Genomic DNA, 6741 nt, shown 5'->3' on the forward strand with positions numbered 1-6741 from the left:
TAGAGTAAAGATGATGCTTAAAAGATGTCCGAATCATTCGTTAAGTCGGGCAGACATAGTCTGTACGCTTTATAATGGTTTGACCAAGGATGATAAGTCTCTCCTCGACATGGCCTCGCAAGGCAATTTCATGTCTCGAACGGCAGATGAAGCATGGGATCTCTTGGACACGATAGCTACACAACAGGAAAACTGGAACAATGAAGCTGCTGAAAAGGATGACGTCTTCGCGCATACGGTAAAAATGTTGGAAACCAGGTTACAAGATCTCACCCTCACTCTTCAAAGTTTACAAATTCCTGATAAATCCGATGCTACTAGAACCACTCTAAGGTATCCTTACCCTAGATGGGCACACAAACAGCACAATAGCTCGGATCATAATATAATATTTCCAGTGCACAAACCTACTCTCCACTCTAAGGAAATTTTAGTTGAATTTATGAAAAAGCAATACATGATAAACCTTCAAGTCATAGAATGCCAAAACAAGTTCGACACTTTGATAAAGACTTTTGAAGAATTAATCACGAATTTTCAGCTTAAGCTTAAAAGTTTAACCACTAAGATTGAGTTAGAGTGTAGTGAGTTTGATGCCCTCGTAATCACTCGAGGAGGAAAAGAAACAACCGTTAATGTACCTATACAAGATTTTTCCGATAAGGAACCTGTGCCAATTGACCCAGTTGTCAATCCACCGGAACCTATCTCTCCTAAGGCCCCGGAAATCATTCCGCGCGCCCGCATACCTTTCCCAGGTAGGCTTAGGAAGGAAAAACAAGAGGCACAATTTGCCAAGTATTGGGACATTATCAAGAATTTACATTTGAATGTATGTCTAGTAGATGCTTTAGTAGAAATGCCAAACTGCGCTAAATTTTTCAAAGAACTGCTTTCATACAAAGAGAGATTAAGAGAGATAGTTAGCTTGCCTTTAAGTGAAGAATGCTCATTAGTGTTACAGCATGGAATTCCCCCTAAGTTAGGAGATACAGGAAGATTTACGGTACCTTGCTACCTGCAAGATGTCCAAATTAGTAATGCTTTAGCAGACTTAGGAGCCAGTGTAAACCTAATGCCCTATTCATTATTCAAGAAGCTAGGATTAAACGATTTAAGACCAACCAGGATGACTATCCAACTCGCGGACAGATCAGTTAAGATCCCTAGGGGAATAGCTGAGGATGTCCTAGTTAGAGTGGATAAGTTCACATTCCCCGTTGACTTCGTCATTATGGATATTGAGGAAGACACGAAGGTCCCACTCATTCTTGGTAGACCATTCCTAAATACTGCCAAGGCCATAATTGACGTTCACAACAAATCATTGAAGTTAAGGGTTGGAGAAGAAGAAATCACATTCAATGTTGATCGCCTCATGAACCATCCTAAGGAAGAGGATGTGAATCTCTCTGATTCTTTTCAAGAACTCGTCAACGAATACCTGGAAGAGACAATGGCCATTTGCAGTCAAGATCAAATTTCTAAGGATCTGTTCTTTACACCTCCTCAAGGAAATCTTGATGACCATTCCGCCATAGATCTCAGTCGACACACATCTCCCCTCTCTGGAAGCAACCTTATTGGCAATACTATTCAAATAGCACCACTAGGACAAGGCATTCCTTTACCTCTACTAAGGAGAAGACCGAATGAAGAGTCAGATTTCATTCCGGTATATCACGAACCCCAGTCAAGGGAAGACTGTGAGGATTTCCCCGAACCTACCTTCGAAACTAAAGAAGAAGTTTCTGAAGAGGAAGCATTGAGAAGGACAATTTCCAGAAATGAAGAACAGATAGCATCAGTTACCGCTAATGAAGAATCAGAATTCCAGGAGAGGTACGACTCGTTAGATCGTGAGGAGATAGCTAGAATGAAGCTGTCTATCGAGGAGCCTCCTGAATTAGAACTGAAGAAGTTACCCGACAATCTGGAGTATGCATTCTTAGAAGGAGAATCGCAACTCCCTGTAATCATATCGAAAGACCTCAAGCCTCAGGAAAAGGCTAAATTGATTCAAGTGCTGAAATCACATAAGAAAGCAATTGCGTGGAAGATCTCCGATATCAAGGGGATCAGCCCCAACTATTGCACCCACAAGATCTTCATGGAAGACGATTTCAAGCCATCAGTTCAGAGGCAAAGAAGGGTTAACCCTATGATTCAAGAAGTCGTCAAGAAAGAAGTAATTAAACTTCTGGACGCCGGTCTGATCTATCCAATCTCAGACTCACCATGGGTCAGTCCTGTTCAAGTGGTACCCAAAAAGGGAGGGACGACCGTCATTCAAAACGAGAATAATGAACTTATTCCAACTCGGGAGGTCACCGGTTGGAGGGTTTGCATAGACTATCGTAAACTTAACGATGCAACCCGGAAGGATCATTTTCCGGTACCTTTTATTGATCAGATGTTGGAACGTCTATCAGGAAACGAGTACTACTGTTTCCTAGACGGTTTTTCCGGCTATTTTCAAATTCCCCTCGACCCAAAGGACCAGGAGAAAACAACCTTTACTTGTCCTTATGGAACATTCGCCTATCGTCGTATGCCCTTCGGGATATGCAATGCACCCGCTACCTTTCAGCGATGCATGGTGGCAATATTCCACGATATGATTGAGCGTTGTATGGAAGTCTTCATGGACGACTTCTCGGTCTTTGGAAGTACCTTTGATTCATGTCTGTCAAACCTTGACAAGATGCTCACCCGGTGTGAAGAGTCGAATCTAGTTCTCAATTGGGAAAAATGTCACTTCATGGTAAAAGAAGGGATAGTTTTAGGACATAAGATCTCCAAAGCAGGAATAGAAGTTGATAAGGCTAAGATTGAGACCATCTCAAAACTTCCAGAACCCACCACTGTAAGAGCGGTGAGGAGTTTTCTTGGACACGCCGGTTTCTACCGACGCTTCATTAAGGATTTCTCAAAGGTCACCCGACCTCTCACTCATCTTCTAGGGAAGGAAGTCCCGTTTGTGTTTGATGAAGAATGTAGAAAAGCATTCAACTTTCTGAAAGAGCAGCTAACACATGCACCGATCATGATAGCTCCCGACTGGAGTCTACCATTCGAGATCATGTGTGATGCGAGCGATTTTGCAGTTGGATCAGTGCTTGGACAACAGGTAGATAAACACTTTCATCCAATCTATTACGCCAGCAAAACCTTAACCGGAGCTCAAGAAAATTACACTACCACGGAGAAGGAGCTGCTAGCCGTAGTATTCGCCTTCGACAAATTCTGTTCCTATCTTATCTTGTCCAAGACTACGGTTTACACAGATCATTCAGCCCTTAAATATCTTTTCACAAAGCAAGACGCAAAGCCAAGACTCCTACGATGGATCTTACTCCTTCAAGAATTCGACATCGAGATTAAAGACAAGAAAGGAGCCGAGAACGTCGCAGCAGATCATCTTAGTCGTTTGGAGAACCCGATGATGGAAAAGCTTGCAGAACAAGATATCAGAGATAAATTTCCAGAAGAACAACTTATGAGTTTAGGACAAACTCACATAGGATCACAGTTTACAGATACCCCGTGGTATGCTGACATGGCCAACTATTTAGTTGCCGGAGTAGTACAAAAAGGGATGAGTACCTCCCAAAGAAGGAAGTTCTTCAGGGATGCAAAGTACTACTACTGGGAAGATCCTTACCTGTTTAGAATTTGCCCTGATCAGATAATCAGGAGGTGCGTAGATGAAAAGCAAGCAGCAGGGATTCTTCACCAGTGTCATCATGGACCAACTGAAGGTCATCATGGAGCGAACTTAACAGCAAGAAAAGTCTACGAATCAGAATTCTACTGGCCGTCTATATTTCGAGATGCGCAAGAGCTTGTAAAGCGTTGCGACGCATGCCAGAGGCAAGGCAATATCTCTATGAAGAACGAGATGCCTAGGACTAACATCCAAGCCTGCGAGATCTTTGATATATGGGGATTAGACTTCATGGGCCCTTTCCCAAAGTCTAACGGGAAAGAGTACGTCCTCGTAGCAGTCGATTACGTCTCCAGATGGGTGGAAGCTCAAGCGTTTCCGACAAATGATGAAAAAGTCGTCACAAATTTTCTGAAGAGACTATTCTGCAGATTTGGAGCTCCTCGTGCAATCATTAGTGATAGAGGCACACACTTCTGTAACACTCAGTTTATGAAGGTGATGCAGCAATACGGAGTTTCCCACAAGATGTCCACTGCTTATCATCCGCAGACCAACGGACAGGCAGAGGTCACGAACAGAGCACTTAAAAGGATATTAGAACGAACTGTCGGCCATCATGGAAATAAATGGGCCGAGAAATTAGATGATGCTCTGTGGGCATTCCGGACTGCCTACAAGAATCCTCTAGGAACTACACCCTACAAAATGATCTATGGAAAAGCTTGTCATCTTCCGTTGGAACTCGAATACAAAGCTCTCTGGGAGCTGAAGACCTGCAATCTCGATCCCTCAGTTACTGGTAAACACAGAAAGATGCAAATGAACGAACTCGCCGAATTGAGAGACCAAGCATATGAAACGTCGTATATCTACAAGGAACGAACGAAACTTACGCATGATGCCAAATTAATTCCTACAAAGTTCGCCCCTGCAGATAAGGTTCTTCTCTTCAATTCTCGGTTCAAGAAGTTCGCGGGAAAATTCAGATCAAGATGGAGTGGCCCATACAAAGTTGTACACGCTTTTCCGCACGGAGCTGTGGAGTTGGAAGGACCTACGGGGAATTTCAAAGTCAATGGCCACCGGTTGAAGGCATATCTAGAAGACCACGAGAAGGAGGAACACCTTTTCTCCTTCGATCCATTTTGAAGATCGGAAAAGTCGAGCTGTAACGACTTGATAAACAAAGCGCTCTTGGGAGGGACCCCTTGCTTATCCTTTTTATTTTTAATTATTTTCAGTCTTGAGATATTATTTCTGTACTAACCAACTAAGCGCCATACTTGCGCTTAGTGCTCACGGTTTGTTTTAATGTGTTTTAGGCAATATTATGCCAAGTTTAGGAGCATCAGCTAGCTTGCCTGTACGTAGGAGGAGGACTCCTGTCGTTTATTCATCAGGGAGCAGCGCCGGCCAGCACAGGCCGTCTACAGGCCAACTAGGCCCCCGAAGACTGGTACTACAAAGCATCGAGGAAGATATCAGCACAGCGCCACCGTCTCCCCCGGTCAGACGATCCAGACGTCTAGCCAGGAGACCGGCCGAGCATTCACCACTGTCAGATTCATACGAGCCGCCGGTATCTATCTACTATAGAGCTACACTGAGCGACCCAGATGTTGCGTGGGCGTTACTTAGGGATCAACAGAGCCTTTACACAGCTCTGCGAGCATACTTCCGTCGTGAAGAGATGCCTCGCGCTACCCTAGGCCCATCATCATATAGACTAGTACCTCGTGCCCAAACATCACGACGGTCTACGCCCGGGCAGTCTACGCCAGCATCGGTTCACTCTGTTGCTATGCCTCCACATGCTACTGCTACGCCTACTGTGCCGCCTGCCCCAGTTGTAGAGCCGACTCCAGCTACAGCATTGCCACATGGTTGTCATCTAGTGACCATTCCGATTTCAGTGGAGCCGCCAACAGCTCAGGTTTTTGAGATCACGGGAACCATACCCGATGAGGATCCCCTCGCAGATTTATCTCAGCTGGAGCTACCTTCAGACTTTTGTCTTGATTCTTTGTTGGGCCCTGATTTGGATACGGGAGACACTTTTGAGCACCTGCCGGGTTTGGACTTGGATGAGGATGATTTCAGATATCTTTTAGAGCCTACACATCAGGATAGTACTCTCTAGACTACCTTTTCTTTATTTTTACATTTATGTTTCAGTTTTTATCTTTTGAAAATATTGTATTGAAAAGTTGCTATATAGTGGAAATGCTGCCTTTCTCTTTTGATCTTCATGCAGAATTATTATTATACAAGAGACTGGTATGTAGGAGATGGACCATAGGAGGCCAATACTAGGAAAGTAACGTGACCATAGGGAAGTAATCGTTCCTTAACCTATTTCAATTATAACGCACTAAAATCTCTAAGTGTGGGGTCACCCCCGCAACCAACTTAGAATTTTAGAAGTCATGTCCTTAATTTATAAAGTATTAATATTCTTCTGAGAGAACATTAGGGACAATGTTCTTCTAAGTGTGGGGTAATGGGTAAGGTTTTTAAAGGTCGAAATTTCAAGACAAGTAACCATAAAACGTCAGGTTTTGAAAAATTCTTTTGTCCAAAAGTAATTAAGCTATGGATATTGGGTAATTTTGAAAAATTCTTACTTTGTTTTTGCCCAAAAGATCCAATAAAATTGCTAGAAATCGGTTTTCGGAACATTTATTAGAACGGAACGATTAAGCTAGAGCTAATGTTTTGTGTCAAAAGATTTCTTTTAAGAAAGTATGTTAAAAGGCTACGCATGATCAAGCACGACCCCTACTCTCAAAAAGTGAGGACTTTGGACCCAAAGTATCTGTACGACCCATCAAATCGACAGTACTTTGTAATTTCAATTGATGAGCGTGCCGGTGTACAGTTCAAGTTAGAACTTGGTTCAGACATACGTTTCGAGGCCAATGGTTAGTGAGCGCCATACGTGGTGCAGGTGCGATACTCCTTCCGAAACCATTCCGAATAGAGAAGACAAAAACCTCCGTTTCCGTTTCCATTTCCACGTAATTTCAACCAGACCAACTCACCACAAGAGTTGAAGAATCAGAAATATTCAC

Source organism: Rutidosis leptorrhynchoides, chromosome 11 (assembly GCF_046630445.1).
Source record: "Rutidosis leptorrhynchoides isolate AG116_Rl617_1_P2 chromosome 11, CSIRO_AGI_Rlap_v1, whole genome shotgun sequence".
NCBI classification, from domain to species: domain Eukaryota; kingdom Viridiplantae; phylum Streptophyta; class Magnoliopsida; order Asterales; family Asteraceae; genus Rutidosis; species Rutidosis leptorrhynchoides.